We start from the raw sequence: 14,082 nt of genomic DNA, 5'->3' as shown, positions 1-14,082 counted from the left end.
GTCCAGCAAAAGCAGCGATAGACCCAAAATTTGAAGTCCATTCTAGCTGCATGGGGGACCATATTCAATATATGTGGGATCATGTCCTCATTGGGAAATTTCACAATATTTGGCCTTCAAGAAAAACCCTCACTCAATGGATGCAACTCAAATGGAAATATATTGGGTAGATAAAGCTAGAGCTAGGTGCAAAGAGTTTCTTCATTATCATCTTTCCCAGTCTTGAGGACCAAATGTGAGTGTTTCAGAACAACTTGTATTTTTTCAATTCAGCATGGTTATATCTTTGTTTTTGGATGGACCGTTTTGTGCTGGAAAAGGAGGACTTTGCAGTTGCCTTAGTATAGATTAGAATGAACTCATTACCATGGGAGTTTTGGGATGAGGAAACCTTGGCAGGCACTAGAAACGTAATCGAAAACTATGCCAAGTCTTCAAAAGCTACTAAGTTGGCTAGGTATATCTCCTACACCTACATTTACATTTATATGAAAGTTTTCGAGCTGCTTCTAGTGTGCACCGAGATCTATTATCAAGATGAGCTCTACAAGCAAACCCTCGATTATGAGAACATCCCATTCTAGTGCCAAAGATGCCATCAATATAACCATCTTTGACATAATTTTTCTTTACTTGCTGCTAATTCTAACTTTTCTTCCCCTTCTTCTCATGACAAGGATGGTCTCACCAAAGTGCGTTATAAATGCTCAAATCCTAAGCCCTTGGTCTTGTAACCCCCCTCCTCCAAATATGCCCCCCTCCAAAATTTTTTTTGAACCCATGTATTCTCTAGATATTGCTAACTATCCTCCAGTTGTACCACCCTTGGAAGCTAGGATGTACAATTCCTCCCAACCCCTACCCACCTTTGTCACTCAGCCTACATATTCTGATCCCCCACACCCTCCACCTTCTCAATCCATATCTCAAATTCCTCTGATCAAAACTCCTGACATAACCCTTAACCTAATCGACAAAATGGATCTCGATTCCCTCAATTTATCGAGCTTGGAAAAAACATGGAAAGGAAAAGACCATTTTTCCCTTCTTAAACACCAAGTTAAAATACTAGGTAGGGTGTATTTGAAATTACACAAATTTGGCCTAAAATATGCTTTTGCTTATTATAATTTTGGACTAATTGAATTCTAATCCTAGCCTCCGAAGGACTCAACCAAGTTGTATAGAGACGAAAAGAGAAAGGGACATAAAACAAATCTTCAACTTTTGGATGAATTAGGGGGTATGTTGGTGAATTCAGGATGCATAAGGACAATACGATATGTTTTCTCTATCTCTAGCATGCCTATGAAATTATGATCTTCACATGGAATATTAGGGGCCTCAATTGCAAAGGTAAACAAAGGCCTGAAAGAAAAATGGAAATATGAAAACCCTGCAGTTATTATGATCTGGGAGACCAAATCCCCTGGTGAGACAATCTCCAATATAATAAGAAAATGGGAAAAAAGAGTAATGTTTGATTTCCACATATGCCTAAGGGAACTCATGTGGTATTGTTATAATATGGAATTCCAAGAAAATTCAAATTATAATATGTTCATCACTTTTTGCATCCTTATTGTCCAATTTCAACTAATTGGGTATGTAGAGACCTACTTCCTTTCCAATGTATATGGCCCAACTTCTTCAAGGGATAAGTCTGTTTTCCTTTGGTCAATCACTAGAATGCACAAACTCCTCCCTTTTTCCCATCCTTGGTGATAACTTCAATCTAATCAAATCACTAGATGAGAAGCATGGAGGCATAAGACAACTTGATGAGGAGTTTGCTCTCTTCTAGGATATAATGAAAAACATGCACCTGGTAGATCGTGTAACCATCAATGCAACCTTCTCTTCAAATAACATTTGGGGAGGGGTACAATAAGTGGCATCAAAATTGGATTTCTTTCTAGTCATATAGTCTATAATGGCTTGGGACATCTTCTTAGAGGCATCTATCCTCTCAAGCCATGGTTTAGACCATTGGCTTATATGCTTAAGTATAGACATCAAATATTTTCAATTTGAAAATTTATGGCTTCACCATGGGGAGAATTGCAAGGCTTAGAAGGATATTCCATGTATAAACTCCAACAAAAATTGAAATACATCAAATGGAAGCTCAAAGGCTGGAACAAAACCAAATTTTGTAATATTCTAGATGAAAAACGTAAATGAAGCAAAAAATGAAGATCATACAACAAGAAGCCATTTTGTATGGTCAACCTCATACTTTAATCATAAAAGAAAGCACTACCCTCACTAATCTTGAGGAATGCAGGAAACAAGAAGAACTCTTATAACATCAAAAATTAAGAGTTTGCTAGAATAAAGAAGGGGAAATGAATACAACTTTATTCCATAAATCTATGCTTCAACATCGACATCACAATTGTATATCCTCCATTAAAAACTCACCGAGGGACAAGCAATTAAATTTATAGGTCTGTGGCTCCAACATATCATGGAAGTATTACCTTGTCTAGTCATTACCAAGTAGAACGAGGCCATGCTCCATGAAATCACTCAGGAGGAGGTGGAAAGAACTTGCAAAGGGATGCCAGGAAATAAGGCCCTGGTATCTTTGCAAATCATGCGCATGAGTAATAAAGGAAATATGGAAATCACATGCATGAGTAATAAAGTTTTGGTGTGACTCATAATTTAATTTTTCGGTGGTAGATAGTGGCAATGGTATCTTTTCATGTTTCAAGTTCGATGCAACCTCAAATCACGCCATTACCTTTGCACCCTCCCTTCCACGCTGGATGCTGAAGTGGAGTTTCCTTTCTGTCGTACGACACTTGTTGATTTGGAGGTGGCACTTTTTGTGGTGGGTGCATGCATTAAATAAACCCTTCTTCCTACCATTTAGGGTTTCCTCAAGCATGTTTTGTGGCATGTCTTCACTTCACTGTGTTATCTTGTTCGGGCCTAGTGTGCGGGCAATGCGATCCGCCGACGATGGCTCCTCTCGGCTCCAGTACTAGTTCACCTGGTTTTCCATTCTGGCACTGCTCATCGAGCAATGTTGTTTGCAGTGGTTAGTTTCTTGTTTAGGGTTTAGGGCGTGGTTTATTTACCTTTTTCGAGGGGGTTTAACAATGTTGTTGTTATTGTTCTTTTTGCTTCGTTGGGGGTTTACAAATACCTTTGTTGTTGTTTCATCCTCGAGGCCTGTTGTTTGTGAAGGAGACAGTGGGATATTTGAGCACGTTAGGTGGTTGACATGCAGCTTTCGAGGTCCATGAAGGTAAGTCTTGAAATTCATGGGTCTTTTTTGTGACTTTGCTATAATTTGTTTTAGGTTTTTTCCCAAATGCTAATTTCTTTCTGTGTTTGCAAGTTTGTGTTGCAGGTAATTTGTATGGCTGTCACAGAAGATGTATGGAGAGGTTTGGGGCAACGTTTGGACATGGTGGTGGCTTCCACAACTCTTTGGTAGGATTCTAAATCCTACCATCCACTGTGTTTTTCAACACTTAAATTTGTTGTTGGGAATTCATCTCTTGTCACACTGTTGCGTTTTTCAACACTTGAATTTGGTGTTGGGAAATTAACTCTTTTTGCATGGTTTACAGTAGCAGGTTTATGGTTATTGATTCATGGTTTTAGCTCTTTTTTATGCCATGCCTATCTTTATATGTTGCTTTTAGGGTTGAAAATGTGTTTATCCTTGCCTCTGTTGCTTGCGTCTGCTTCTGAGAAGCATTTCATGCACTTTCTTCCTCTGTTATGATTTCTTCTTGATTGTAGTGTTGCTTATTGTGTCATCTTTTATAAAAAGATGTAAAAAATCTCTGCGATTCCAAGAGAATTATCCCTGACATATATGTGGTTTGGATCACCAACTTTGTGCGTATCAGAAAAAAGAATGGGGGTTACTGCCCTACGTTGACTTCAGAAACTCAAACAAAGCCTTCTTCAAAGGGAATTCTTGCACTTTCTTCCTTTGTTACGTTTTATGCTTGCCTTTTCTTCTGAGAAGGACCTGCACATTCTTCCTTTGTTGCGATTTTTGCTTGCTTGTAGTGTTTCTTATTGTGTCCTCTTTTATAGAAGGACGTAAAACATCTTTGTGATGCCAAGAGAATTATCCCTGTCAGATACGTGGTTTGGGTCACCAACTTGGTGCCTATCAGAAAAAAGAATGGGGGTTACAGACCTACGTTGATTTCAGAAACTCAAACAAAGCCTCCCTCACAGATAATTCCTGCACTTTCTTCCTCTGTTACGATTTCTGCTTGCCTTTGCTTCTGAGAAGTATTTCCTACACTTTATTCCTATATTATGAAAATATTTAGGGATTTTCTATCCCCCATGGAGTTCTTTTTCTTATGGTCATTTTGGAGGAAATTGTGTTCATGCTCTTGACTTAAAAACCTTGCATATACATAAACCAACGAAAGGCGAATTTACTCTATCGAGCTCTTGTAAAAGCTTGAACCTGTACCTGTAAGGCAAGGGCATAACTACCAGCTAACAAGCTAGCTTTATATTCCCACCAAGCAGTTGCATCTTGACTTTACACATAAACTTACAAATCTTCCTTCTACATGTCTTGACAACACATGGTAAAGGAGAGTTCGAAGGTGGCCGACCTATAGTGGATCCTTTATCACCTCTATGAAACAATATTGCCTCATTTCCTTTTTAAACATAATTTTGGTTTTTTCCTCCATCTTCCTCCATCTTCATGAAATCTACAAATGACTATCCATCATCTACAAAGTCGAAGTCTCTCATAAATTTTAATAGTTGTTCCTCTCTTTTATGAGGTTCTCCACTTCAACTTTTGGAGCTATTGTCCCCCTTCAACATGGAAACTTCCACAAGTCATCTTTGTTCTTTTGGAGGCCATGGCTATCTTCATATGTTGCTTGTAGGGTTGAAAACTTGTTTATGCTTGCCTCTGCTTCTAAGAAGCAATTCCTACACTTTCTTCCTATTTTAGGAAAACCTTTTGGGATTGTCTATCCCTTATGGAATTATTTTTCATATGGTCGTTTTGGATAAAAAATTGTTCATGCTCTTGAATTAAAATCCGTACATATACATAATCAGTTTTACCACCAAAAATAATCTTTTTCCCTTTAGATGCAATGGGCATCTCTTCTTCTACCTCTGGTTCTCTTAGCAACCTTGATTCTTTATCACCTCTATGAGACAATATTGCCTCATTTCCTTTCTAAACATAATTTTGGTTTTGTCCTCCATCTTCCTCTTACTTCATGAAATATACAAATGATTATCCATATTTAGTAAGGTCGTTTGTCATTTAATTATTCTCGTGGCTTGTAGATGCTTTATTTGGCTTGTTGATGCTTCACCGCACATGCACTCAGTTTGTCTTCTAAGTTAACTTACAGTAAATTAGGTTTGATATGTGGTGTGAGGTTAGGTACTTTTACTGTTCACTGTTTTATGGAATTTTCATATTAAAACAAGTGACTTGTTCAAGATTTCATTATTCACTCATTTTTCATTTAGTTAACAACTCAGTTGATGCTCTATCATTTAATTAACAACTCAATTGATGCTTGTTGACGCTCTATCATTTAATTAACAACTCAATTGATGCTTTTTGTTTTCATTATTCACTCGTTTGTCACTTAATTATTCTCTTGGCTTGTTGATGCTTCATCACACATGCACTCTGTTTTTCTTCTAAGTTAACTTACGGCAAATGAGGTTTGATATGAGGTGTGAGGTTAGGTACTTTTATTGTTCATTGTTTTATATAATTTTCATATTAAAATAAGTGACTTGTTCAAGATTTCATTATTCACTCATTTGTCATTTAATTAACAACTCAGTTGATGCTTGTTGATGCTTTATCATTTAATAATCACACATTTGATGCTTGTTGATTTCGTTATTTACTCGTTTGTCATTTAATTATTCCCCGGGAAAGTGAATGTTTTATTTGGCTTGTTGATGCTCCACCACACATGCACTATGTTTGTCTTCTAAGTTAACTTACAGTAAACAAGGTTTCATATGAGGTGTGAGGTTAAGTACTTTTACTGTTCACTGTTTTATGGAATTTTCATATTAAAAGAAGTAACTTGTTCAATATTTCATTATTCACTCACTTGTCATTTAATTAGAGACTCAGTTGATGCTTGCTGATGCTTTATCATTTATTTAACAACGCAGTTGATGCTTGTTGATTTCGTTTTTCACTTAATTATTCTCTTGGCTTGTTGATGTTTTATTTGGCTTGTTGATGCTTCACCACACATGCACTATGTTTATCTTCTAAGTTAACTTACAGTAAAGGAGGTTTCATATGAGGTGTGAGGTTAGGTACTTTCAGTGTTCACTGTTTTATGGAATTTTCATATTAAAAGAAGTGACTTGTTCAATATTTCATTATTCACTCATTTGTCATTTAATTAGAGACTCAGTTGATGCTTGTTGATGCTTTATCATTTAATTAAAAACACAGTTGATGCTTGTTGATTTTGTTATTCACTTGTTTGTCATTTAATTATTCTCTTAGCTTGTTGATTTTTTATTTAGCTTGTTGATGCTTTACTGCACATGCACTTTGTTTGTCTTCTAAGTTAACTTACAGTAAATGAGGTTTCACATGAGGTGTGAGGTTAGGTACTTTTATTGTTCACTGTTTCATGGATTTTTCATATTAAAATAAGTGACTTGTTCAAGATTTCAGTATCCATTCGTTTGTCATTTAATTAAAGACTTAGTTGATGCTTTATCATTTAATTAACAACACAGTTGATGCTTTTTGATTTAGTTATTCACTTGTTTGTCATTTAATTATTCTCTTGGAAAGTTGATGTTTTATTTGTCTTGTTGATGCTTCACCTCACATGCACTTTGTTTGTATTCTAAGTTAACTTATAGTAAATGAGGTTTCATATGAGGTGTGAGGTTAGGTACTTTTACTGTTCACTGTTTTATGGATTTTTCATATTAAAAGAAGTGACTTGTTCAAGATTTCATTATTCACTCATTTGTCAATACATTTACATCTCAGTTATAAATGTGTTGTAAATCATTTGGTGTGTAGAGGCATAACAGAAAATCCCATTTGCATTCTCACGTAATATTTCTCCATTATAATAGACTATAGATGTTCCTTCTAAAATGGATTTTGGTTACAATGTCGCAAACAATATGAAATAAAACAACCTAGGTTGTAAGCCAAAATCTTTATGTGACAAGAAAAAGAGACAGTCCATCCAAAATCCACATCATAATGTGGTTACAACCAAAAACATATGACACCCCTATTCTTTATGGCCTTGAGAATATTCAATCCCAAAACTCCCTGAGTTACCTGTTTGAGCCAAGTATGTTGGCCTACCTAAAAAGGGTTGATTGGGAAATGGTTGATTGTTGCCATATGATTAAGTCCAATTTTCACCTTGCAACCATGGAGGAATTGAGTACCCATACCTCACATTTGCGCTACTAACCACTGCATTAAGTGGAGGTGTGTGATGAGCATACATAGAATTGATACATCCACCGTTAGGAATAAGGCAAGTGGGTAAACCCCCATTTTGATAGTGAGGCACTTGAATGTTTATGAGGTCTTGGAATAATGGTGTATTATCTGCAGTATTGTCCAATGTGTTTGATATAATCCTGGTTTCATCAGCTGTGCCTGCATCATTTTCAACCATATCGGTCATCCCTTGTTCTTTTTTAATCATTTGTTCAACCTTTCTTGATTCATTTTCCTATCTTGCCATTTGGTTTTGTTGGTCCTTCTCTTGCCTTGGTTTCTCCCTTTCAATCCTTTCATCTGCTCGACGTTGTGTTGCAACAATCCTTGTTGTCTTCTTCTCCTTGGCTAGATACTTCTTTTTCTGTTTTAATTCCTGAATTTCAAATTTATTATTTTCAGACTCAACTAATAGGTTTATATAGTATTCTAAGGTGAGTAATTGTGAAATTCAACCCAAATGAAGATTATCTGGTGTTCCTTGCTTTTTTTTTCATTGACACTCTCTTTACTGGTAGCTTTAGGAACTGACCAAGTACCTTCTCCACCCTACCACCTACATGTCATTGCTTGGTACGTCCCTTTCAGTATCTGAGGCAACTGATTGAACTATATTGTTATCTTCACCTGATGCCTCATTATGTTCTTCATCTTCTTCCATTGATCTATTGTCCACAAAAAAATGAACAATTTGTTCAATTTTGTTGGTTGTGAAGGAATGTTCATTCTTTGTTCATTGGTTCTTGAGACACTATGTTCGTTCAAATTAATCATGGCTTCTGTCATCCATGATGGTGGGGTTACTTGGCTTGGAAATGTCAATTGGTCACTGTTTCTTCCTAGTGAAATATCAATAATGTCATTTTCAAATACATCTTCATTGTCGACTACATGTTCAAAAATTCATTACCAATATCAACAACATAAGTTTCATGTGATTGAGTTGATAGAATGACCTCCATGTTACTGTGAATTTGTTCATGATTATACTATGCTTCACATACATGTTTATCATCATCACCATATAAGTGTCCTTGAGAGAGGGAAATCATATTACCAGCTGCAACCACATCATCCTGTTCATCTACTTCTTCTTGCACTTCAACACCTGTTTGGACATGCCCTTCTTCCTGACCATCCACATGAAACTCCTGGCTACAACCAGTATCATGCATAATAGCATCATAATTTAGTGGCCATATTCCTATCCTCCTAAAGCCAACCTTGATATTTGATGGCGTCAAAGCCCTTTTAAACACTTTACTTGCAAGCACTGCTAGCTTGAACCTTTTCACCTCAACCCCTAGATTATTTTCCATCCATGCAACACGCTCTAAGCTGAAATAGTTCTTGAAAGGGCCAAACACACTAACATCAAGGGGTTGCAATTTGTGAGTGGTATGAGGGGGAAATGTTAACAGGTCGGTGCCCAAATTATTTTCTTCCTCAATTGTTTGTACAACAATGTGGCTTCCCTGGCCATCTAACATCAATATGTGCCTGTTATTAGGTGAGACACCACCTGGTACAAATGAAAAAAAGTGGCAAAGCCAATTTAAAAAAAGTTCTTTAGTCATCCATGCATGGGGATGTGCAGCCATGCATGCACCTAGTTCACAATTTTGTATATAGTTTTCAGTTGATATTTACCTTTGAATAGATAAAATATTAGGATTGAAGCACCAATTGCATTGACACAACATAGAATATTTATCCACTCCTTTCTCTTAGGCAAAATATTTGGCACGTTTCGGCTCCTCTCTTGGAAATTACCCGCATACCACAATTCCATCCTACCTGTAAACATGTTTCATCACAGCTCCATATATGGTTTGCACCATAAGAATGTTTATTGTATGCACTAGAAAGAGTGTCATAAAAATTACATTCGACTACATGACATAGATTTAATTCTCTGTCTCTGTCAAGACCCTCAATTGTACACAATACAAGGTCTGGATGCCTTTTTTTAAACCCAAACCACCATGATTTACCAGGAAACCCATCTTTGCATGGGTTTGGCCTCCCTTGACAGGTTTGAGCAACTGTGGATTTTAGTTGTAGCAACTCTAGCCCATGTCCCAATTCTGCCATCTCTTTACACCACTCAACCACCTCGGTCTCCTCCTCTTCAGTCATAATTGTAAGAGGCCCTCTACATTTTGTATGAGTTAGCCCATTTATCCAATAATGTATTGATGAGGGTGGAATACCATTTTTTTTGCAGATGCCTAAACTGAATATCCATTACAATTTATGTCGTCAATTGCAACCAAAATTTCTTCTTTTTTCCAACCTCTTATAGCACTGATATTTTTAGTTCAACTTGCCCCTTGGAATGTGGTTTACGGTGGCTCTGTGGGCGATGGTGTGAGAAAATCAGCTTCAGTTGCATGGTCATCCTCAACAACATTGCTTGAAGCATTGTTGACATTCACATCACCTGTCCTATCCTCAGTTGGGCACCCCTTGTCACTCTCCTGCCACTTCTCCTTGTACGAGCAACATAACTAACTCTTGCTATAGATGCAACTACCTGCAGAATTATTGCATGCATTTAGTTAAGAATAATTGAAAATTATGCTTTCATATAAGCCAAAAATATTTCTGTTTTATTACAGGCAATTAACATAGTTACTGATCAAACAAGAAAGTGAACTGGTACTCGTTTTTTTGAGGTAGCAAAAAGTCACCCGATTTTGAAAAGTGGTGATCCTAAAATAATTTTTTTTTTAGCATATTTTTGGCACTTAATTTTCTTATGTATCAAGTATGAACATTTTTTTTCTCAATGTTAGTGATTTTCATGCTGATTTTGAAAAGTGTTGATGCAACATCAACCCCTTTTTTTTAGAAGGTTGATTTTTGACACTTTAAATTTTCTAATGCCTTCTTCTTCCTGTAAGTGTTTTTTTAAGTGTATGTTTTGTGTTTTCTTATTTTCATTTTTCTTTTCAATTTTGTTTGTAATGAAATCTTCATTTTTTCATGTAAATTAAAAAAAAATGGTCAATATTTTAAAGTTACTATTTTCTATATGTTTATGTAATGTTAATTAATATTTCAATGGACATCAAATAATTGTCACTAAAACACAATAATTTTAAACATTTGACAAAAAAACACATTTTCTATATACATATAATGAAAAAAATACACATTTTCAGAAATTTTTCCAAAATGACATGTCTAATATATGATTTTTATGGGAAAATCCTAACAAAAAAAACTTTAAAAAACAACATTTTTTTTTATGAATTTTATGTTAAAAATAATAATAATCACAGCGTTTAAAAAAAAAATTGGTTCACATAAAAATTAAAGTGAAAATTAGATAATACAAATATTGAACATATAACAACAATAATCAAATGTTCATTCTTCTCACAAAATCTCAAATTCAAAACATTACACGTAAAAATAATGAAGATCTCTCAAAATTGAGTTTGATTTGCAATCATAACTTAAATGTCATCAACAATATCATATAATCCATGTTCATCGTCTTCTGCAACTTCATTATTTTCTTCTTCCACAATATTTCCTGCTTGAGTTCCCTCATTTTCCTCGTCTACTAGATCTTTCATGTCTGCAAATATCCCAAAGTGTCATTTTCCAATCATTCCATATAATGGTGGTTGAGGTTCCTTTGCCTTTTTTGCCACGTGTGATTCATTAAAATCTTCTTTCTTCAAACCAACTTCTTGTATTTCATCTGGAAGAAATTAAAGAGCATTAATTCTTTGTTGAATAAAATTGCATTGTAGAGGGTCTCTTTCAATCGCAATGCAATTTCTTCCTTTTTGTAGGCAACATGCTAGTGTTGTACCTAATCATCAAGCACAAAAACAATAAGTAAATTAGTATAAAAACAAAAAAATAATATAATATGATTCAATTTTACATAATAAAACTTACTTGAACATGAAAATAAATCCAAAACCCAATCTCCTTCATTTGAACATAAATCTATAAGATAGTTAATCAATGTTTGTGGTTTCTGATAAATGTTAACTATCTCTCCTTTTGCATATTTATCCTTACATTTTAACTTTTTAACGACAACATCATGAGCCAGTACTTGGCTATGACTCTTTCCATCTACTTGGTTAAGAAGAATGGACTTATAGTTATCATCTTTTGCCCAACATTCAACATGGCTGAACTCACAATCACTTGAAATTGGCTGATCTCTGGAAGAAATAAGATTTGACTTTTGCCTATAACACGACATAGTCAAAGTTCAATTCACTTGTACATAAAAAAAATTACATTAATCAAACATACAATTTCAATGTCTTACAATGTAAGCTGCATCCTTGAGTTTGATTTTCCCTTGAATCTTGTTAATAACATTGCAAATTGTGTGTCTGAATGAAATCTCACAAATCTCCAAAGTGGTGAGGTTGTGACTTCTTGAAAGTCCGTAACCACTTTATTAAAATCTTGATAAGTGTAAGGCTCACTATCATATTCAATGTTTGGGAAATTGAAACCATGAGGAATATATGCAATAACCAGGGCATATTCCCTTTTAGGTATGAGTTTTGCAATGTCATCACAGTCACCTTGTATTATTTGATATTGGATAGTCCCCAACCCATTCCAAATGAAATGAGTAAGAGTAGGATCAAGTTCAACATTCCTAAGACGTTGTTTTTTTAGCCTTTCCAGTTTAATTTTTTCAATGAAACTTTTGAAAGTATTTGGTAATCCATTCACATATTTCTTCGACATCTTTAATGAAATAAATAAATATAAGTATAAGTAATATAATAAAATAATAAATTATATGAATAAAATAAATGTAAAAATCAACATAACTTTTTGAATTAAAAAAAAAAAAATTATAAAAAAAATTATAAATTATAATTATAATTTATAAAAAATTAAAATTAAAAGAAAAAAACAAAACAAAAAAATTAGATAATTCAAATTATAATTTTAAATTAAAACATATTAAAAAAAGTAAAAAAATAGAATTTAAAATAAAAAGCAAATCAAAATAAAAAAAAAAAATTATAAAATTATAATTATAATTATAAATGAAAAAAAATAAAATAAAAAGAAAACAAATGATTATAAAATGAAAATTTTAATTTAAAAAAATAAAATAAAATAAATAATTATAAAATTATAATTATAATGTTAAGTTAAAAAAATAAAAAGAACAATAAAACAAATAATTATAAAATAAAATTTATAATTTTAAGTTTAAAAAAAATTAAAAAATAAAAATAAAAAAAACAAACAAATGACTAAATGTTTTTTTTTATAATATTAAATAATAAAAAAAAATCTTAAAAAAAACTAATAATTTATTTTTATAAATTATTTTTTAATAATTAAAAAAAGATATAACAAATAAATATATATATTTTAAATTAAATTTTAATTAAAATTTCCGATTATTTTCTAACCTATATATTTTAATTTTAAAAAAATAAAAAATAAAATAACAAACAAAAGAATATTTTTTTTAAATTTTATTAATAGGTTTAATAAATATAATTTTAATTAAAAAAATATTACATATTTAAAAAAAAATTAAATGAAATGTATTATATATATATATATATATATATATATATATATATATATATATATATATTTATTTTTTTTTTTTTTTTTTCTTTCCATGCAATAATTTTAATGCTCCCCAAACGAAATTAAGAAAAAATAGAAAAAAATAAAAATAACACCCATTTTTTCATTTCAAAAGCCTAAAAATAAATAATAATTCTTATTTTTCTCTTAAAAATCTTACAAATTTGTGTTTTTTTTCCTTTTTGTGCCTATAAAAATATATATAAAACAAGAGTTTTTATGTGGTTTTTCCTATAAAAACACAAAATTTCCGCAAATTCATCTGTAAATAGTCAAGATAGAAACAAAACTAACCTTTAAAATGCGTAAAACTCCCGAATGCAGCTCCTCCACAAAATCGCTCCAAACTTTTTAACAAGACCCATAAGACTTGGTGTGATGTGATGAATAGAAACGATGAATTTTATTTTATAGCGATGATTGTGGGAATGTTTTATCGTTTCTTGAATGTGGGATTAAACTTAAAATTAAAAAAAAGAAAAAAGAAAAAAAAAAAATAAATATTATAGTTAATATTATAGCTTTAGGTTAGTTTTTCTTCATTATGGGATAAAAGAAATATTAATTATAAAAATTTATTTACTTACATAGTCAATGTTAAATAATTTAAATAGAAAAATTATTTTGAGTTTCTATCAATATTTTGAATAGAAACTAGGGTGAAATTTTCCAAAACCAAAAGTTTAGTAATATATTTTCAAGTAAATTATGGATGAAAATTTTGGAGGGAAATATTAAAAAAAAAAAATTTGGAGGGAAAATGTTCAGCGAAAGTTTTTGGGGGCAAACTTTGGAGGGAAAATTTTCGGCGAAAAATTAGAGGGAAATTTTCATTCTCTAAGTTATATATTGTCATTGGGAGAGAGTGCATTTGTATCATTCAACATCTTCTGGTTGAAGGCCATGGATTGTTTTGATAGTGAAGTTTTTCTTTCTTTAGCATCGACATCTTCGTCATGCAACAACTCTATTCATTTTGACGAATGTAA

The sequence above is a fragment of the Pinus tabuliformis genome, chromosome 6 (assembly GCF_031772625.1).
Source record: "Pinus tabuliformis cultivar Carrire ecotype Pingquan chromosome 6, CPIR1, whole genome shotgun sequence".
Classification (NCBI taxonomy): domain Eukaryota; kingdom Viridiplantae; phylum Streptophyta; class Pinopsida; order Pinales; family Pinaceae; genus Pinus; species Pinus tabuliformis.
The sequence above is the reverse complement of the archived record's forward strand: the minus strand, read 5'-3'. Positions refer to the sequence as shown.